General features: G+C 38.7%; 1 protein-coding gene across 1 annotated transcript in view; it reads left to right on the forward strand.

The window, feature by feature from the left end:
* dgki (diacylglycerol kinase, iota) overlaps positions 1–23,154 on the forward strand; it is a 105,771-nt gene that overhangs the window by 21,106 nt on the left and 61,511 nt on the right. The window lies entirely within an intron of this gene.

Raw genomic sequence — 23,154 nt, forward strand, 5'->3', positions numbered from 1 at the left:
CTCTGCTGTATCCGTTTGCCCAGGAGAGGTAAAGTAGGCCAGTGGAGGAGTAAACTGAAGGGCAGGCACAGCCATCACCTCATCCAGTCAAAGGCATCCAAATCTTTTGGAAATCATTTTTTTTTTTTTTTTATAAAAGAAAAAAATCCATTCAAAAACAGTAACTTTATTACCAGTAAAACTTAACATCTTGCTATGTTGTGATGACCAGCATTTAGATGCCTTTGCAGCACAAAAGCAGCTTTCTCAAAGACCACCATGAAGTAGAAGAAAATATTTTACTTGTCCTCTAATGAATTTTATTTGATCAGGGATTAAATTAGTTGGTAACAGCTAAATACTGCCATGGTATCTAGTACGGTGTTCTTCATCTTGATTTATTGCGCAAGTTTTCATAAATTCAACTAAAAACCAAGAATGTAATGCTAAGCTACGTCAAGGAACATATTAAAAATGCTACAAAACATGTTCAGAATAGTGTTGCAGCAGCTCAGGAATACCAGAGAAAACCTGGTGTTTTTTTTTTTAAAATTAAATTGGCTTTTCAAAGATGCGGTGTGATCGATCGCTCTTGTTTTGATCCTGTTCAGTACGAAAGTGTAGCACATCTGTGAAGCGAGATCTAATCTAATCAGAAACTGGTATGAAATACTAATTTGGGGGTTTAAAGAATGTAGAGAACAATGGCACACTGTGCTGAGAGCGTAAAATTAACATGTACATCACAGAGACAGTAGGAGAGGCGATGCTTATAAATAGAGGGAGGAAGGTCAGAGGCAAAGAGGCAGACTTCCTGCTTCCAACCTCATAAACGGATACACAGACACAAATGCATGTAGACAAAAACACAACAATAATTTGACACAAATGCATCTGTTTTTTTGTTTTTTTTTAAATAAGAACATTGTGAAAGTGTGTATTCTTTCAAATTTTTCTTAAAACGTCCTCTGCCTCTTGGTTTTGTTTTCTTTCCCAGTTTTTTTTAAGGGTTTGTAAGAGATGAGAAAATATTCAGGTTTATCATGCTCCCAGAGCCCAGAGGCATATCTCTACAAAACAAAGATATCATTTAACCCTTTAATGTCCTGCTCAAACATTTGTAAAGCAAATTTAAATCCCTATATCTGATTAAAAATTTATGCAAATAAACCCGACTGAGCCGTCTGTGTTTAGGTATGTAATCCTAAAACAAAAAGTATTTTATGGTTTTTGTGCTCTAATAGACTAAAAAAATGCTCATTTTGGGAAATTGATCCATTATTCTCACTCATACTTTACTTCTTTTCCTATATTTTGATTGTTTTACAAATATGACATAAATATTTCTGCTACACACCTTTTTTGTGCTTGTTTCTGGCTTTGTTTGTTTCCCAGTACATGCTACTGGTCACTGCTTTGCAAAAGCAGTGTTGTGCCTTCAATGTTAACTTTGTGTGGGTGTGAAAGCGGTGATCTAATAAGACTTGATAGTGCACCCAACTGCAGCTGGTCTCACACACCCACTGCCTGTCAGAGACGCGCAGAAAGGAGAAAGTAGACTGTAATTAAATATATTATACTTATTAGAGGAAAAAACCCAGTCAGACTCAAACTCAAGTTCCACTTATGTGGAGAGAGCTGGAGACCTTTTAGAGCGATGGAAATATGACAGCTGGTTATGAGATAGCATATATCGCTGGGACCAGTGCAGTATTTATTTTTGGTTTTTATTATAAACTGGAATTAATTAACAGCTTAGACAGGTAGACATAGGTGTAATAAATGATTTAGCTTATAGCAATTTGTCTTTTAACATTCAATTGGTTTTTATAAAGTGAATTATAAACCACAACAATATTCATGTCAAAAACTTTGTTTTCTAATAGTTTGACACTTTTACCAGAATATTTTAAGACAGTATTAAAGCATCATCAGAGACAGTTGCTCATATAGTTATTAAAGCAACTCTAACATGGGAGCACGTCCTCCTGTTTGTGAAGAAGCAGTGAAAAATGATTCAAATGTAAAAAGTCTGAAGCTTTTTTTCTGCAGAGTGAGTCAGGGAATATTTTTTAATGGATTTGTGTTGTTGCTGTGTGTGACGGCTGCTTTGACAATCCACACAGAATTTTTGCTCAATAATTTGTCTGATTTTTATTTGCAAAAATCTGATGTAAAACAGTCCGGAATTTTCTTTTTGTGAGAGTGAAATTAATTAAATGTTGACTTTGTAACAGGAGAAAACATGATATGACGTAGCAACTTTGTATTAGTTTGTAGTGAGTGCTGCTTTTAGTGGTGACTCGCTACTGGGAGTCAAATTTCTTCTCCATGATTACCTGCACCTCTTTTCAACTCGATTGTCCAAAGTGCTCTGTAACAGCAGGAGTCGGTACACAGAGGAGTTCAGTTCAGTTGATTTTATTTGTACCCGAGGTATTTTTTTCATACAGCAATTTCAGGTTTGGTATCAAAGAAGACAGTAACAAAAAAGGCACATAAAAAGACATTCTGACATTCACAAAATAGTTACATTAATAGATAAAAATGATTTAAAATCCTAAAACTTATTAAGGAGGACTGCTTCAGATGGGACAAAACTTGTTCCTATAACATTTTGTCCTACAAGAGGGAGAAGCAATAGCAATTTCACCCAATTTGCCACCAACTAACTGTTGTTAACGCTCTGTAATATAAGAAGTCATGCGTTGTAGTGGGAGTTTGTAGTGGAAGATTCCTCTTCCAAGTTGGTACACAGGGACAAGGACTGCAGCCTCACTCGGCTTTACCTCAACTTGACTGGGCTCGTAAACATAATGCCTGACAGAAACCAGCAGGTACTGTTAGTGAACCATTTGCACATGTGTATTGTCATTAGTATTGAGAAAGATTCTGTGCAATATGCGTGAGAGCAAAAATGAGGAAGAAATTTTAACTTTCTGTTCACATCTTGCTGTGAGTTATGGTTCAGTAGTGTTTCCCACAGGTTCACAGCATTTCTACATTCATCTATCCATGTCACGGCCTGCGATGTGGAATAACTGACTGATAATAATTACTGTGTTTCATACGTGTAATTTCCATACAGGCTAAATTAAAAAGATGTAAATATCAGCAACTTTAAAAGCAGCTCTGAACAATCATGTTTAGCTGTAGCAGGTTGCCTATCCATAACAGCATTACAATGGGAATGTGATGGATAACAAAATAATTGAAGCATCATGTGACAGCTACACTCAGCTCTGCATTCACTTTGCATTTTGAAACTTCACCGCGGTCTAATTTTCCATAAATGCCTGGAATGCAGTGACGCAAAACGGGACGCCAAAATGTAAACTTTCTAAATGTTATGATGAAAGCTGCTCTAAATTTTCTCAAAGTTCAGATCTCAGATAATGTCATGTAAACCAGATTAATAACTGCAGACTGTCTAGTTTTTAAAAAAAAAAAAAAAAAAGAAAATAAAAAGGTAATTAAGATCATAAAATATCTTTTTAAAAGTGACCTTAGTGTTTAACTGTCAGGTTGCTTTTAATCTGACAAAGGTCCCAACTCTGCGTCAGAGGCGGGACGTGGCTAAATCGAATGTAAACGATGGACAAAATATTATTATATCATAATTTTGTCAGTTGTGATTGTCCAAAACGGATAAATACAAGCTAATATGTAACATTCATGATTACTTACATAAACATAGCGTCCTGTATGAAGTCACGTCATCCTCTGTGCATGAGGGTCACTTTGTAGACTGTTCACACTGGAGTCTGATGGTTCAAATCAAATCAAATCAAACTTTATTTGTATAGCACATTTCGTGCTTAAAAACAATACAAAGTGCTTTACATAAAAAAAAAAACAAACCTCAATTTACATCAAAATCGATAAAAACACACACACACATAGTCCCCTTTCACCCATCCACAACCACCATCACCCATGCCCCTTGTCACATTTAATGTTTAATGTTGTCTCATTTAATTATAATGTGGACAACAACTTGAATAAACATCTGAATTGAGTATTAAGACCTGTAAATGGGAATGTAGCCTAAGATCTGATCTATTTTGATCTTTCTTTCAATAGGTAATGATAAAAATCAGTGTGTACTTGCACATGTCTTTCATTCAGGCCACAATGAGCAAGATCATCTATTGTGATGGTTGAAACCATCTGGAGAAACCTGTTTTGTCATCTTAATCTGGAATAAATCAGCCTAATCTGTTAATAGTCCTGGTTTGTCATGTTTGTGGTCTGCAGGCGCTTAGTTTGTTTCATTTAGTTTAAAATCGGTGTGGCTCTGTAGGGTGAGGGACATCTGGGTGAAATAACTTACCCATACGGCTGGTTGTCTTCTCCTGCAACGATGCATCCAAGGCAGAGTTCTCCACATCTGGATAAACTTCTTTTTTTTTTTTCCCAATGGGAAAACTAATTGTCAGACACACAGAAACAGTGGGAGGAAGACAGACAGACACAGAGAGGAATGCTGTGTGTTCAGATAAAACTGGGAAGGAAGTCTGAGTGGCGTTTCCATGACAACCACACACTTCACACCCTGCCCCCCTATTCACATGTGCAAACACACACTGAGCAATCTAAGCATGGAGATAGGAAACACTGGAGTGTGTGCAGATAAGAAAGAGTTTTGTACAGATTGATAAATTAAGGCCAGAAAAAGACTGGAGCTCACTATTTAAACTCATTCTGCCAGTGAGTATATGTGTGTGTGCTGATTTCTTCCTGCTATTGTCAGATGTTGTACAGCATGTATGCTGTCATGTTCCTGTGTGTATTTTTGAGAGCATGAGGTCAGCCGGAGGCTGAAACGCACAGCCATACAGAGTTATATGTGACAGCTGGTAGATTTTATTTACATTTCTGTTGCTTTGCTAAATGATTTTACCAAGCGGTACCTTCCAGCGGTTAAAAAGGAAGCCTATGCAGAAGTGCATAAAACTGCAGTTCTCCTTTCATCCACTAGGGGCTGCAAGACAGAGCGAATCCCCATAGACTCCCATGTTAAAAAGGCCAACTTCACCACAGATATAAACATGTTTACAGCCTGGTTCAAAAATCCATTTTAGGTTTAATAGGTCAGGTTTTTCAGGCTGCATGGTGGCATAGTGGTCAGCACTGTGGCCTCATGCTGGTTCAATCCTTGGCTGGGGCAAAGTTTGTGTGGAGTTTGCATGTTCTCCCCGTGGGTACCCTAGGAGTGAGTGGGAACGTGAGTGGTTGTGTGTCTCTGTGTGGCTCTGCGATGGACTGGCGAACTGTCCAGGGTGTACCCTGCCTTTTGCCCAAAGATTGCTGGGATAGGCTCCAGTTTCCCCAGCTTCTCCGCAACCCTGAATTGGATTAAGTGGTTAGGAAAATGAATGAATGAAAGGTCAGGTTTTCCTTCCTGACAACTGTGGGGGGAGTGAATTTCTTTCTAACTCGCCCGTTTAAAAGTAATTTAATGTCAAAATTTGGCTTATTTAGGGGTGTGTCCTTTTGATTGACAGGTACCCAATCTCCCGCTTTAAGTAAGAAGAATGCAGAACAACTGCGGTTTTTAGCCGGTTAACAACGTGATTTAGCTTTAGCCTGCTCCCTCGTTAACTGGTTATCTCCTGTTATCTCCTGGTTAGTTAGCTCAGTTAGCTCTTAGCTACAGAAAGCTTGGAGTTTGCTTGATGCCAATCATCCACCATGACGCTCACAGCCCCCCTCTCAGCTCCACCTCTTCGCCCATATGTTTTTTTTTCCGGGCGAGACGACACGCATGCCTCTGCCAAGATGGCGATGGTAGGAACCGCCCACCGAGCTTCAATTCAGCTCTTCAGAAATCTATGGGTGACGTCACGAAGGCTCCGCCCATCTCTTTATATGCAGTCTATGGTTTTCACCAAAAAAAACCACGAGACATCGCCAAACTGGTTAGAGCTCCAGAGAAACCTTTGGCATTGATCGCACTGATGCACCAACTCTTTCAAATTAATAATATAATTAATGAGTCTTTGTACTGAACTTCAAAGGCTGTTGGATCCATTTAATTTGAGTCATGCATGTTGAAGCAGGGAAACATTGAGAATCACCATGATAGCAATACTTGGAAACAGACTGGACACCTTTGCTTTTGGTGATTTTCAGAAGTGTTCCCAGAAGGCTTATGATTCAGCTGCAGAATGCAGGGTTTATTCTGAGACTCTTCATGTTAAATCCACTGTGGGTGATCCATAACGTGATTATTTATCCCATTTACATATTGATGGCATTACTATATTGCTAAGAGACCTCTATTTTGACCCAGAAATGTTGATGATGTCACTTTCTGCCAAATTTTCAACTAATTAGGAAGCTTATTACAGCAGTGTCCAATCAGGAGCAGCTGAAGATCAACAAATGAGCAGGAGTTTCTCTATCTGTCTGAAAACAAATAAAGTAATGGTCCTCTATGGCTGGGCGATTGCGAAAAGTATGGCAGTGCCCAAAAGAAACTGATTAGGAGCTGGTTTTGTAAAGATAGAAGGTCAATAGTAGCAAAAAAAAGAGAAAATAGAAATATGAAAATAGTTGCTGTGTGTGTTTTCATCAGTGCTCCTGACAGCCTTGACCAGAGACGAGAAAAGACTTGGTCACTGTGATTTGAGTCTTATTTTTTATGAAGAACTGTTTTTTGGTTTTTCTTTATGCTGCTGTATTTATTCATACATCCATTTTACATAATTTTAGCCTCATAATCTGACAAGTGATGCTGTTCGGAGAAAAAACATTGTCTGCATGTGCTTAAAGGGGTTGCAGTGCAACATGTATTTTTACATAATAAAACCAGGCTCAGAGTTTTCAGGGTTAAGGACTGCTTTTTAATCATTGCCAATAGGCATTTTTAGTGATTTAAACAATTGTAAATCAGAATGACGCTTAGAAAAATTATTTTCTCTACTTGTAGACTGAAAGCTTAAAACCAAAATGATTTTCATAAATAAATTTCAACAACCCCCCACCCCAATCTTCTTACATAACTCTATCAATCACCAACCTGATACGTGCTTGCGCAGGGATAATTACATCTTTCCTGTGTTTTAGAATCTTCTTTTGTGTTTGTTGCTGTTTTTTTTTTTAAATACACATCAGCCTCTCTTATAATAAGTTTTGTCGTCCATGATTAATAATTTTTATATTGATTAGGACAGCCTCCTGGTGCAGCTTCAACAAACGGGTTGGATGGAAGCTGCTCTTGTTTTCTTGCTTGTGAAACAGTCAATCATGTCTCCAGAAACAAATTCAACTTTGTCACTTTTTTCTGTGTAGCGTTGAATTTCTTAATAATTTTTTGGGGATAAATTGAAGCGTTGCTGTCGGCCTCTTAGCTGCTGCTGAACTTCTAGGGTAGGTTTGTGCCCTGCCAGTTTTGGTGACATGTAGCGGCAATCTCCAGCGGTTAAGAGTAAGCCTGACTTTGCTGGTCTGGGCCCGGTGGTACCTGTTCCCCCTGACTGCGGGGGACTCTATCTGTGGCCTCCCTCTTCCACCTCCTGGGTGGGTGCATCGTTGGCTCCGGAGTTGGGCGATGGGGATCTACGCTTGAGGATGGCTGCCAATTTCATTGGTCTCGGGCTACTCCTTACTCTCTCTCTCTTTTTTCTCTTTTACTGTTCTCTTTCTATCCTTTTTCTATCCTTTAAAGTCCGGTCCAGCGGTACTATACAAACTCTGTAATACAAACAAGTATGCAAAATAAATAAAAGAAAAATAAAATAAGAATCCAGAAGATCAAGGGGATCATTATATCTATAAAGCTCCCCTTGGTAAAGTAAATTTGCTCTGCAGAACGCAGCATCCAAACCATCATTCTGCTTGCTTAAATGCTGAATAAGACCAAAAAAAAAGGCAAAAAAGGCAGCTTCCCCCTCATCCACTAGGAGCTGCAAAAGGGTCAATCCCTATCGGCTCACATGTTATGAAGACCAACTTCCCAGCAAAAATAAACATGTTTACAGTTTGGTACAAAAAACATTTTAGTCTCAATATGTCAAGACTTAATATGTCAATTGTTTGTTTTTTATGCCTCATCGGTTTAGATGTTATTTAATCTTGAAACTTGGTATAATTAGAGTCGTGTCCTTTTGATTGACTTGTATCTGATATCTGGTGGCAGCCGACAGAGCGTTGCACAACTGCGGCTTTTAGCCAGCTAACAACGTGCCTTAGCTTTAACCCATCTACCTCTGTTAACTGGTTAGCTTGGTTATCTCTTAGCTAAAGGCACCATGGAGTTTGAGAGTTGTCAATCATCCACTCCCATACTTACAGCCCCCTTCTGAGCTCCACCTCTTTGCCCATTTTTATATTTTCAAGACAAGCGTGGCAATGCCAAGATGGCGACAAAGGGAACTGCACAAAGAGCTTCAATTCAGCTCTTCAGCAATCTATGGGCTCCGTCTATCTTTTAATATCTAGTCTCTGGTGACGTCACACAGACAGGAGCTACAGAGGTTAAAATTCTTTCAACTCTCATCCATGAACAACAGATTTGTTCATATGTGCAGTTTATTCTAATTTCTCACATATTTGTTTTTCTTGCTCTTCAAAGTACTGGATGTTTAATGCTCGCGGTTTCAAACCAGCGCACCATGGTGCACAGCTTTGGATCAGAACCAGTCAGAAGAGCAACTATCTCTTCTCTGACTTTCATTGGCCTTCCATCATAGTTTCATTCCTCTCTCAGCTCGGGTCAGGTAGGAAGGAATGCTGAACTCGCAGCCATTCAGGAAAGTCCTTCACCCTGACCTGTATAATGTTACAACCAGAAAAAAAACATTTCGTCACACCTAACCAATGTTTGGTTGCACTCCAGATACCTGATGCCTGCTGCTCAGTGGAAACCATGCTCTACATGATTCTGATTTCCAAAACATTGCTTTGCACCGACTCAGAAATGATTTTCTCTAGATGACCTTTAGTTTTTCAGCTTTGTTCTCCTGGCTGAGTACACCTTGCTGTGTCATGGCAGAGGTGGCACTGACTCCTGCTTGGCTTTTGTCCATTTTAAATACAGCCTTTCACCATTTCTACACCGCCTACGTGGAAAAAGCAGTGTCTTAGCAGAGGTGGGAGAACAGCTTGATTCTACAGAGGATGTGTTTTGGTACTGTGTTGAGGGTAGGTGACCTGTGTTTGAGCATCTTTGCACAGTTAGAGCAACACCTTTAAAGACACACAACAGAACTTTTGCCATTTTCACCGTCACATGCCCCTTATCAACGGCTGATTGGGTATCTATCTTGGATCCTACCTGACCTGTTAGCTCTCTCCAGCCAGAGAAAGATAATCTTGCGATGACTGTTTTGTCTCTTTCTCTCTTTTAATTTTCTTGCATTTCTTTTCTGAATCAGTGATGCTGCGAGTTCAAAGCAGCCAGTTCCTTAATATACTGCGAAGCGTCCCGGTTCAGAAAGTTGTAAAGTTTGGTTTTTCACCAGGGGGGTGCCGGTCGCCAGTGACAGCCTCGGAAATGCCCTTAAAGGGGCTCTGCTATGGTATTACTATTTTTTGGAGCTTTCTACAGTGGAATAATATTGAATACCCATCAGACATATGTGCGGCACCGTTTTTTACCACCTAAACGCATGATTGAGTTTTCCAGCACTCTATGTTTGGTTTCGGGGACAACGGAAACAATTGGTTTTAGAGAGTTTCTTCGATTTTGAAATGTTTGTGTCGTCCTGGGGTAGGGACTCTCCTCTTCGTTATGCACGTTCACGAGAAGAGAGCCACGTCCACCTTCGCTGCTTATTATAACTACTCTTAACAGTTGACCAATCAGATGCAGCCCGCAGGCAGGACATAGGGCCAAGGCTGGATTATCCAATGGGTTTTGTGGGCACAGGCCCATGGACCCACGCCCACTTGGTGTGTTGCTTTTGGTACCACTGGCTGAGAGATGTTAGAAATGTCGTTTCACAATGTATCATTCACAATTTTCACAATGTTGCGGTGGGGAAGGGGCCTGTGGAGCACTCTGGGCCCAGGGACCTGTGCACTTTTAATCCGGCCCTGCATAGGGCGGCTTGTTTCTGGTACACGTTGATTTGAGAGGATCAATGCTAAATGAATGAAGGGGTTGGTGAAAAATGCTTGATTATTTCTTGCCCTTCTGAACTTGCATACTAAAGTAAATTAGACTAAAATGTGCATAATAGAGCCACTTTAATGAGTTTTGCTGCGCCATCAAAACGGGTCATAAACACATATTAAAGTCAAAAAGTTACGGAGTCTTTAAATCTGTTTTGGCGACAGATCAGCAAATGTCACCTCATTAAAACCAATACTACAGAAGTAAGAAATACCTGTTAAGAAATGCAAGAAGTCTTTGACATTTACATGTAAATAAAAAAACAAAACAAAAAATACTTTTTGTGTCTTTCTTGGTGAGCAACATGAGTGCTTGTAAGCAGTTACAGTGATGTTTTTAATCTCACCCTGCCTAACAGTGTGGCCAAAAGTTTCAGCTTGTTTGTCCAGACAGTCTTTAGGTTCTTTATGTACTTGTACCTTGTACCTGTTACACAGATAATCAAGAATGACTTTTTGGTTTATAAAACTTGGTAAATGTCAAAAAAACATATCACGAGCTGTTTAAATTATTATGACTTGAGATCCCTGCGACAGTTTGCTTTTTGGTGTTCTGATCTGATTCTAGTTTCTGCAATTTGGATATCAGCTAATACAGATATTTACAGATACCAAATAATTTTGTGAGCATTAATGTGGTCATTACTGCTGTTGTGTAAAGTTTAGTTTCAGTTTTAGTAAAGCACACATCACTTAATACTGTAGGAGGGCAACTGATAAACAAACATCACATAAATAAACGTCACATTTAAATGTTTTCAGAAATAATTTAGAAGGATAAAACTTCTAATCAAGGACTAGTTGTTCCTTCATAATCTTATTAAAGCAAAGTTTAATTTAGCAGAATCAACTATTTTTTTCATGTTTAAGGTTCAATAGAACATGTTGAAAAGGAGTCAAGACGTTTCTGAAGTACAGTGTGACTGTGTTGCAGATTGATGTGGTCTGCAGTATCAACACAGAGAGTTTGTTTCTGCTAGATCGGATCATAAAAGCTGCTCAATCTGGCCTGAACATCTAAATATTGCAGATTTGCAAGAATTTCTAGTTTAGTTTGAAGATCCTACAAATGGGATTGCGCTAGTTGTGAATGCTTGAAGTGCTTTGCAGGTTTACGTGTTAGTGAAAATGTTGCTAACACCGCGCTGTGAAATACGCCTGTCATGCTGTAGAAGTTGCAACTTTGTGCAAAACAACCCAGGCTGGAGATTCCTACGTCTTTATTCACCTTCTTCTTGTGAGTCACATTGTCACAAAACAGACTTTTAGTGAGTGGACGTTTCCAGAACCTTGACAGATAGAGGCTAATTGGCTAGAATGATAAATTGGAGCAACTTTTCTGTGGACTAATCCCTTCAATTTTAATATTTATGGAAAGTTTACCCCTCTGCTGGAACGCTTCAGGAAGCAGAATTATGTTGTCTTACCTTCTTAAAGCCGGTTTATACTTGCACGGCAGGACTGCTCGCAGCCGTGGAGTTTTTTTTTAATGGTTCACTTCACTTCCTGCAAGTATTTCCTATTTTAGAACAAGAATTGCGGCCAATGGCATTCAAAGACCAAAACATCTAGAAGCACGTAATCACATTCTGACCAATCACAACGGAGAACTAGCTGGCGTTCATGAAGCCAGGATGCACATCAGGTTTGAAGAGGAGTGCGTCTAACTTCTGCAGACTATGCAGAGCCTACTGTGGTTATTAAGGCTGTGAAGATATGTTTTTGTCCTGATTTGATTCCAGTTTTTTGACTGACGATTTTATTTAAATCGAGATTCTGAAGATTTCCCGATATTGTTGGTTTTTGTAACTAAAAACAAACAAAAAAAAATGCACAAAACTTTTTTTCTTGAGTTAAAGTAAGAAAAAACAACACAGTAGCCAGACCAAGTAAAAAGATCAATAGAAACAATAAAAATGACAATAAATTTTATGATGGATTATTTGTATTTTTTTTTTTTTAATCAATTTTTATTTAAACAAAAAAATTATTTTAAAATTGTGAAGTAAAAAATCCAGATATTCGATTTTTTGATTAGATTTTCCCACTCCGAGTGGTTATGGTGATACCAGCCTGATGCAGATTTTGTGCCACTATGAACCGACCTGGAGACTGAACAACGTTTTACCCTGGAAACCCGGAAACCTTGGCTAGACACACATTTGAAAATGCTATTTTGCTTTTTTACATTTCCACACTAAATATATCTATATTAGTGATGTGCAGAAATAGCAAAGGTAGCTCATTCCCCATCAGGCTTGTCAGTGCAGGTTTTAGACACTCAGAGTAAAAAAAATAAATAATTTACAATTATTTAAACCTGCATAATCTAATTTCATACATTGAAACACAATGGATGGATTAGGGAATTCAGCCCAACTTCCGATCTGTCTATTGCGTCAGTATTGAGCACGATACCGATGTATTCCATAGGATTGGTCCCACTCTAGTTGCTCAGTACATACTTTTTGTTTGGCATTTTGACCTTTTTTGTTTTTTCTTTTTTACATATAGTGATATGCCTCTGTCTCACACCCTGCCTGGATATCATGTGTCCCCAGCAGCAATGAACAAGTGTTTCACATTGACCCACATAGAGGCAGAAAAGGAGGACTGAATAAAAGGAGTAAAAATTGGGATTGGATTGAAAGGACAGAGATAAAGAAACGGATGTGGAGCAACAGAATAGGACATGTATTTGTTAAGTTGTACTGAAAGGAGGACAGTCTGGCTGTAAATGTTTTGGAGCACTATATAAAAGGTGCTTACACATCTCGGTGTGTGCATTGTGTGTTGTTTCTTTAAAAAGTTTTGTTTTCTGACGTTAAAACAATGAAAGCCAAATTGGTATGAAACATTTAAAACACACGGAAACTTAGAAATTCATGCATGTTTCATGGAATTAGCTTTTCAGTCCAGCAGGAAAAGTTTGTACACTTTTCAGTGGGGGATGTGTTGGCTTTTTTTTTTACCAACTTCAACCCACCAGTGGTGAACTGGTGAAAATTTAAACACAAGAGATTGTTTAGAAATAATATCAGACAGAAAGTAAATACATTCTGTTTACTCTGTAGTGCTTGTACTAATAAAACAAGATATTTTTCATTTCCTTATGACAAGAATGAATGCTTTATTTAAAAAATATAGTTGATAATATACAATTAACAAAACATCTGAATGATCAAATATGAATCACTGATTGGTTAACAAATATTACTTTTGGCTTCACATAATGGGTCAGTCAGGTTCACTGCCACAAGATTCATACTGGGACAAAAACTATTGCCCTCCCTAATGACAGACAGACAGACAGACAGTTGAGTTGTTAAAATCCTGATTTACGTGTGCTTCTCTACGGGGTGCATCGGGAAATAGCCACAGAATACAGACTGGTGATATAAAACACAGGGCTTAAAGTTGCAGATTTCCGGTGTGCAGTTTGTAGATGTATGTGTGGGGCTCTCATCATGTTTAGTGAGTCTGACAATGACCTTGCTGAATTTAGGTTCTGACTGACGATACACACAAAGAGTTATTCCACTGGTATTTGGTGAACGTCGACCACATTAGACCAATAAATGCTATAAAACTATAAAAAAAATATTTTTACAAATCTGGACTAATTTTTCCCGCAGAGCTTGTAGATTCATTAACAAATAATTTCTAATTTGTGAAACCCTTGTTCTGTTAATGAAAATGCATATAAAGCTAGTTTTAGCAATCTATTTGTTTATTTATTGTTTGTTTGCATCTTTTAAAACGGGGTAGTTCTGGTCTTCTAGGGCTACTTTCCTGCAGGTTTTAGATGTTTCAAATGATAGTTTTTGTTCAGAATATGGCTACAAGCAGTAGGATCCATTTGTTTGACATCCACATCAGACCATGTCCTGTTTAAGATTACTACATAGAGATGGTACCCTTTAGCTTCGTACTGGCCTGTCTTGGTATTTCTGTGTTAAATAGCTCTGCTAAATATGTAGTCAGTCTGTCAGAGGTCAATATGACAGTTTAGTTGCTGTAAAACAACTGAGCTGGCTTGTAATTTTGGAAAAAAAGGAAATAATTTGGAACAGTATGATAGTATGTACTGTCTAAGCCCTTGACTCCCCAACAAACTGCTGTAAAATTACATGAATATTAAACCTGTTGATCATGGTCTTTGTTGTAAAAGTGGAGACCCAGCGGTGCTTCAGTGAATTTGTGCTTTATGTTCATCTGAGTCACTCTTCTTTTGAATAATTCTATTTTGGTTGCCATTAGAAAGAGTAATATCCCTTGGAATGAGTTTTTATCTGCACTCTCAGCCTTTAACATCATAAACAGGCTAAAATCATCCTGTTGGTCTTTTTGGCCTTTAAATCCCCTTATCAGAATAACATTGTGCTGCACAAACATTCAGAAAATGCCTCACTGTAGAGCTCACAGTTGCGTTTGTGTGAACTTATCTGTGTGTGTGTTTCTCAGGTTGCCCTTGCCAGGTTATCGCTTACGCAATGTTCCAAAAATAGAACAGATTCACCTGTGAGGGGATGGAAATGGGGGATAGAAGAGTGGATAAAGAAGAATAGAATTAAGATTAAAAGTCTCGTCAAAAAGTCCTTTTCTTGACTAAATATTCTGCATAAAGAGCAATCATATACTGTCATATTGTCATATTATACTTTATAGCAATATACATGGAGTATGCTGAATCTTGATATGAATTATTGCATATAACTTCACTAACTTAAGGTGCTTGTGATGCCCCCATGCTGTTAGTTCACAGGCTTTAAAGACATCTGTTATCTGTGATCTAACAGAAGCAGACAGGATGTCAGGAGATCTGAGGATGATGTGAGGTGTAGTGGATACAGTGTCAGATTTCATTGGACACCATCCCTCTCACACCCACTATTGTTTTTCCTGCAAGAAACTCCTGTTATCTTAATTATTTCCCTATTAAGAATAAACTTCCTTTCTCTCACAAGCCCGCTCTATAATCAGGCCTAATCTCAAGTGAAATCATAGCTGAATAGAAATGGAGCTGAATCAAAAAGCACACTCGCACACAGGCATTGTTGCACATGTCGGTGCTCGGATATCTGGTGTCAGGTATCGCTTGCTCATCACGGTGATTGGCATAATTACCTGAGCCGTGCAGTGAGTTTGCTTGGAAACGACTGCTGGTTGATTGAGTCAGCTCTGGGATGTGTGTTCCTTTTACTCAGAAACATGACGGTACGAGACACAGATCAGCAAGAAAACCTTTGAGAGTAATTATGATCAATGTTGAAGCTGTTGGGCAAGCCGGGAGGAGAAAGAAGGAGAAAAAGGTTCGCTGGTTTCACCGGCTTCTTGGTTACAGGTGAGTGGAACACGGCTAAAAACCAGTTAATGTATTATGTAATTTCCCGTTAACAAGCCGTTAAACCAAAAGCTAAAGATTTTACCATGTTTCAGTTCAACGTCTGGCTGAAATATGATGGCTGTGGGCTCTGATAAACACTTTTTGCCGGTTTCTGTTCATGCTGAATGCATGCTTTAAATGTTGACTTCATCCATAAGTAAAAACTCAGGAATGACCTGATGCTTTCTGCTGCTGTATTTTTTAGCTATTATAGCTGTTTATCCCCACTGCACCTTAACGTGGAAGCGTAAATGTGTTTTTTTATAGTGCTGTACACTGGATTCATCTTGAACAACCAATATAAAACAACCTTTCAGTCTTTATGCTGCAACTTTTGTTGCTGAATATCCAAATCTGAATATCCAAATCTGAAGTAAGAAAAAAAAGTTTATAACAACATTTCTGTTTATTATTGTCCGTCTCTGTTGGATTGCTGTTTAATGTCAATATTTTATTTTCTAGACATTTTTTTGGATTGCAGAGAAATTGAAAATGAAACGAAATAGTTTGAAAATTCTTTAAATGGGTAAAAAAAAAAAAAAAAAAGCAGACAGATTACGGAGTCACTGCTCAGGCAGCTCATGAAACAAAATAAACTAAAGAATCTGCTGTCCACGATGCTGAAAGAACTACTCAGTTTGCTGTTTCAGAACTGATATCATCATCAAAATCAGAAAATACACCAAAGTTAAATAGGACTAAGGTCAGTCCTGTTTATTAGTCAGTAGCAACCACAGTGTGTTGGGCTATAAAACTTTTTATTACAGTTTCTATTACAGTTTTCCACAGAAAACAAAAGAAAGCCAACCCCCCCCCCCCCCCCCCCCCCCCGCTTCAAGTACCTCTGTTAGCTGGTTATCTCCTGTTATCTCCGGGTTAGCTCGGTTAGCTTTTAGCTACAGAAAGCTAGGAGTTCACTTGATGCCAATCATCCACCATGACACTCACAGCCCCCCTCTCAGCTCCACCTCTTTGCCCATATTTGTATTTTCCGGGCAAGACGACACGTGTGCCCCTGCCAAGATGGCGATGGTAGGAACCGCCCACCGAGCTTCAATTCAGCTCTTCAGAAACCTATGGGTGACGTCACGGAGGCTCCGTCCATCTTTTTATTAGTCTATGGTTCCCCTCCATTGCTGAATTGTGTCGTCTGGATCACATTCAACCAGACAAAGATCAGATGTGTGTCTGCTTTAGTGTCAAGTAATAAAGATCCAATATGGGTCCCATATAAGGCGGCTGTAGCTCAGGAGGAAGAGCAGCCATCTTTCAACTGAAAAGTTGGGAGATCGAGTGCTGAAGTGTCCTTGGACAAGACACTGAACCCCAAGTTGCCCCCTGATGTGCCTATCAGAGTATATAGGTCATATGTAAGTCATATGTAAGGTGTGTTTTCAGGGGGGCCAACCTGCCCTTATATCCCCCCGTATTCAAACCAATGGATGGATGAAGGACTCACATATGTTTGTTAAAAAAAAAAGTAGAAAAGAAAGTTTACTCAAACAGGGATGTTTATTAAATGAAATGACTGAAAGGCAGGAAAAATACTTAACTTTGAAAAGTTTGTGAACATTATATCCACTTCTGCTCGTATACTTAAATACTTTGTTGGCTGTTATTGTATAAGGAAACGTACCTTTCTATTTATTTATCCTGGATTGTGGAGATTGTTTCCTGAGCGAAGAATCTGACTTCAGATTGAACCCACACTGGTGCAATTGTCTCCTTTGTCAACCAGCTTCACCCACGTAATCAGCATCTTCTAGACTCCGAAGATGTTGACTCTGATTCCTCCCACTTGCAGCTGCTTTTCACTGTTGTGGCTTTTACTTTTCTCCTCCCTTCAGCTTCGACTGCGAACTCCGTTGTTCAGACGTGTCTTGGTTGGATGAGCGCAGGGAACTGCTTAAATGACTGCAGCGATGGAGAAGATTATGTTGGTGTGGGCTTGTTACCACCTACAGTGAGAGTCCGCGTTTCTCGCAATCTTCATCACCTGAATAGTACAAAACGGGTCAAGCAGTTTGTAAAGTAGTAACTGCTGACCCTCGCATTGGTTCGGATGATCCGCATTTAGAAAACATTTGAGTTACATCGTTATCAGTGCGGAGGCTTTGAAATGAACACAGTATATAAACAGCGCGTGGTGTGTGTGTGTGTGAGATGTACACATAATCGTCCCACGTCGTGTTATAGGTGTTTCTCTCTTTGGTGCAAAGTTGAAACGCGCTATACACATGAACGCATCACGGATTTTTCTGCCAATATAATTACTGGATGAGCTGCCGATGCTCCCACTGTGCCGTTGTCATGGTAATGCTGACAACCCACCTCTGCAGGAAGAGGAGGAGAAGGCTGAAAATAAGGAGAGAAGACAAGGGGGAGGATGAGTAAGAAGAACAGAGGATGACAGGAGCACGAGGGAGGAGGAGGAGGAGCAAAGCAGTGGGAGGAGAATGGAGAGAGATTAGAGGGGGGAGGGGGGGGGGGGGGGGGGGGGGGGGAATCTAAGACAACTGAATATGATGCAATAGACAAAAAGATGAAGGTGAATAAGAGGGCAGTGAGAGGAGTGAATATCTCCAGGAAAGAAGTGGAGATGTAGTAAAAGAGAAGAGCGCAGAAGCAGAGTTATACTGGGCAGACAGAATGAAGGCGGTGGTTGAACTGGGAGCAGCTGTACCAGCTCCACGGTGCTAAGTCTGATCTAATCTCTGCTGCACAGCTCGTGTCTGTTCCTCTGTTACTTGTCTTCTTTAAAGCTCTGACAGTCCACCTTCCTCCCCATCACAGACATATTTACTCCCAAGTCCTTCGCTTTGGGGCCAAATGGAACCTGTTAACATGGAAAAACACATGATCTGACACTTCATCTGCCTGCCTGCGTTTAGCTCCTGTCTCTTTAGAAAGAACATCAAATTATAAGACTTCAAGGGCTTAATTTTGGCTATAAAGAAGTGATATTTAAATATCTGTAGATGGATGAAATGTTAGATGAGTAAGATAAATGCTACCTGGGTTAAGCCTTTATTGGAATATCAAACTAAGATGAGAGTCAGAAAAAAAGAGGAAAGCAAGAATGAGGCAAATATTCACCTTCTTAGTTTCATCTTCTGTCATCAGCTGAGGATTGGCTTGGACTGAGGTTTCTTTCCTGCTGGGTAGCACCGAGGCTCATGGGAATTTTGAAGTTAAAGTTTGGTATTCAACTATCAATAACTTTTTTGTGTTTTAACTTTACTTGTTGTAGCTTTTAAGGCTTGAATGGTTGAGAACATGTTTAGTTTCATGACCAACCAGGGGCAGGTCTAACATAAACCAGATCACCCAGTCAGGTCCTTTGTCATAGCTGGGTAATATCACCACGCTACATCTGCAGAAGCTGCTATTTCTGGATCGTCCATGTGAAACAGAGCTGGCTTGTCTAGAGACAGATTCTGTCGGGTGTTGTATTGGTAACATTTTGTTTAAAGTCTGCTATATGTGAAGCATCTTTGAGCGTTCCTTATGAGATCTTATCGGTGAAGGTATACAAATGAAGGTCTAAAAGAAGTTTGGCTTTTACCTACTGAACATTTAAAGACTTGATTCTCCTTGGATTTGGTTCTTTTAAGGTATCAAAAACTTTTCATGTGCGGGTATCTTTTGAATCATCAAAATAAATCCAGAACTTTGTATCAAATTGTCAGATGAGTTGGTCTGAAAACACGCCTGAGACACCAGGACTCTGTTCCAAATCTGGCTTTTTTTATCCCCACATGTGCCCGTTTTTTTATTTCAGTCTTCTTGCAGCCTTTCACTTTACTTCCAGTGAATCATTTCAGCTGATTTGGTGACAAATTGTTTGATGATTCACAGCTTGATTAAGACTTTTTTTTTTCAAACCTCGAGCTCATACTTAAATAACTGAGGATCTAAATGGAAGCTAATTGAAGCCTGCAAGTCAGTGGGAGGTTATAAGGAACTGAAAGGGTATGATTTCTAATCATGCTGGATAAAGCTATTTTGGCAACAATAGCTGGGGACAGATGATTTACAGATCAAGATTTTTGGCTATAATCAAAGTTATCATAAAGTAATAATGTGTGAAGAAAAGGTCATAGTGGAAATATTCACCTTTAGAGTTAAAGGACAGCACGGTAAAATGAACAAATTGATTCTGTTAAATGTCGGCAATTTCCAGTGTGAATCCAGTCACATTGAGAAAGATTATTTTCCAACTAAAGCTGGAATTACGCTTCTGCAAAGATATACATCCCTGCAAACTTCCATGGAAAACTGCAGTTTAAGCAACATTGCATCACATAAACTCACCGCCAACGGGCAGATCTCCAAAATCTCTAAGACATGCTTTGCAGACCTTTAGTTCCAACTTTCACCTGAAAGCAGGCTCCAACAAGAAGAGAACGGAGAAAAGAAGCTTGTTTTTCAAGCTGAGGTGAACTCCTGTGAAGGTTTGCATCTGAAGTTAGTTTGTCCATATTATTAGCAAACATACATTTCTGTAGGAATGATTTATTTTGCTTTTTCACTTTTTTTTTTTTTTTTTACAAGTCTCTCTTTTTAGTGCTTTTAAGCAGCATTATTTTCAAACTGATGCATATTTACCACTCTTTTCTTGACAAATAAACTTAAAATAACCCAGTCAAGCAGGGTGTTTGTGTTAAGTGTGTGTATTTCCCCCAAAAGCTTGACAACCCTGTGATGCTGCCTGCAGTAAATAGGGATTACTCATGAACTCTGAGTAATGGTTTATGCAGTTTGTAAGTGTTTATTCCTCTTTGTAATGAGTGCTTAAGTGAGTTGATGCTGCTTTGCCTGGTTTAGAAGCTCTTTTTTTTTTGACCCGCGGTTAGAAACATTTCATGTAAATGCTTTTTTCATTGCAAGGCGTACTTCCTCATTTTACAAAACACCCTGACACACACTTATGCAGCTTATTTATTCATATCTGATCAATTATAATCAGTTTACAGGATAGTTAGCTGTAAGATCCAGTAAAGCAGAGTGTGTAAACTTTTACTTGTATGTGGTTAATATTGTAAAGTCTTCAAACCATGTCTGTTGAATTTTTTTGAACTTGTTTGTAGATGAAGATGAAGTCAAAGCTGACTTTACAGAAAGTAGACATGACATTTTCTCTTCCTCTTTCAATGCAAATTGCTGTAAGCAGCAATTACACGTGTCCTAAAACAGTTAAAAGCTGCAGCATTCTTTGTTTGGATTACATATTAGCATAATCACTTTCTGCTTTTGTTTTCGCTTCCAAACAAGCAGGTTTAGTACAGCAGCCATGTTTACCCACCATAAACAATTAAAACTACAAAAATAAGACTGGGATTTTTTTCTTTTTTTTTGTTAAATTAACCTTTAATCGTGTTATCTGCTTAATAAAAACCAACTCATCTAGATGTTCTGTGCTTATGACATTAGTGTGTGTGTGTGTGTGTGTGTGTGTGTGTGTGTGTGTGTGTGTGTGTGGTCCCCAGTTCTCTGTGGCATATGTCCAGTCACCATACGTCCTTGCATTTGTGCTGCTGTCACCCACACGTTACTATTTTTAGTCAGAGTCGTGAGTGCATGTACACGCGTGTGTGTGTGTGTATGAAGCTTTGTGTGTTGGGGTGTGTCATCAGGTTACAGGGTGTGTAAGTGGACTCCCCTTTGTCCTAGTTGATAATTTTAGACAGACAGCCACTGAAACTTTCAACAGGAGGGTCAGATGCTGTGTGCAATCTTTTCCACTGACAGACAGGCTGACGGAAACACACACACACTTGCACATAGTCACAAATTGCATAATTATGGGTTTTACTATAAATATTAACTAGTTAAAACCAGTCACAACAAAGGAAGTTTGAACCTTTACTTCTATTTTTTATATCTTTGTAGACACAAACACCCTCTCGCTTCTGGCTTGTAGTGGTTTTCTCCAAAAATGTGGGTCCAGTTTTTGTTTGGTTTCAACTTAAAGAAAATGAAATGAAATAATAAAAAATACTTTATTAATCCCCAAAGGGAAATTCAGTGAAATGATGTCTGCGTTTGGCTAAAATATGCAAAAGTTGGCATAAAAGTTTTCTAAAACCAGGCAAATTCGAACATTTCCAGTCAACACTGACAAAGAATGAATATTTTTATGATAAGTTATAGAAAATGGTACATTTTTGGCCCTAGGATCATAATGCTAAATGCATTTTGATCAGCTTTTTTGCTCTTTTTGCAGGCACGGCACTTGTTTAACCCATTTAATGCACTAGAGAACTGAAAGTGCTTCACATGAAGCATTAAAAACATCACAGTACAGTGCGAAAAAAACATTAAAAATGCAAGACAATAAAAATATAATAAGTTCATCGTTGCAAAAATGTCACCAATAATTTTCCACAACTGGGCGGTTTACTGTTGCATCATCACATTTTCGGTTTCTGTTCCGCATTTGGAGAATGGGAAAGAAAAGTTTGATTTCTAGATTAAAAATTATACGAAAAACACTGTCGGTACAGTAAAGCTTGGTTCTGTTAAAACAACACATCCCAGACGTTTAAACAAGAGGGTCAAAATGCAACTTTCCTTCAGAGGTCGCGTTACTGTGTAGACCAGACTGGAAGTAGATGCCAAAAATACATCTGTCCATCTTGATAATTACACCCCGTCTGCTCCTTCATTGTTAACTATAAATCTCTACAAATAGGCCTTCAATTGTTTTATCATCATATTTTAGATCTATGATGTGTGACTATTAGGGGTGGAAAATCTAATCGAAAATTTTTTGGCTTCACAATCTTAAAATAGATTTTGTTGTTAAAAAATGGATTTTTTAAAAATTAAATAAAAAATAATCCAAAATAAATTTTTATTGTTTTTATTGATCTTTTTACTGTCTTCTTGGGCGTTATAGCAGCAGAATGATGGTCTGGCTACTGGGTTGTTTTGTCCTCATTGAAATGAAGAAAATTACGAACCCAAAAAAAGTTTTCTACCTTTTCTTTTGTATTTAATTTACAAAAATCAGCAATATTGAAGAATTGTGAGATTCGCAATTTAAATCAAATCGGCACCCAAAATGTTGGAATCGAATCGGGACAAAAACATATCGTCACAGCTCTTGTAACTATATGCTTTATTTAAAATAAATGTCTCGTTTCCCTCTGGACATTCATAAAGTATTTTTAATCTCATCGTGTTATTTAGGGAAAGTAATTCTGTAAACATTTATTTTTTTCCTTTCATCAGGACTGTGTGTTTGCTATGATCAGACTCCTCCTGTTGTGGCAACATAACACCACAGTTGGGCTTCAATCCACTCATGAAGCAAACGTGACTCATTAAATGAAATGTTACTATTAGAAAATATATTTTATTACTTTTCACCAATGATAACACATACTGTATATAAATGCAGACCATGCTGGACGATTGGACTTCATTATTAAAGTGCTTAAAATGTCTTGCGTCCACACAGGTCATGTGATTTGACGCTGTGAGGATTTACATAAAAGTTCATTGTTAACATGTGAGGTTGAAAAATCCTGATTGCCATTCTTTCCTAATGACTCCTTCATCTGCATCATATTTACTAAGAGTCAAACACAGATGTTCTGTGGCAGCTCAGACATCATGGTGACTCTGGGAGCAATGGGTTCGCTCTCACACCTGGATGTTGAGGA

The sequence above is a fragment of the Telmatherina bonti genome, assembly GCF_933228915.1.
Source record: "Telmatherina bonti genome assembly, chromosome: 23".
Classification (NCBI taxonomy): Eukaryota; Metazoa; Chordata; class Actinopteri; order Atheriniformes; family Telmatherinidae; genus Telmatherina; species Telmatherina bonti.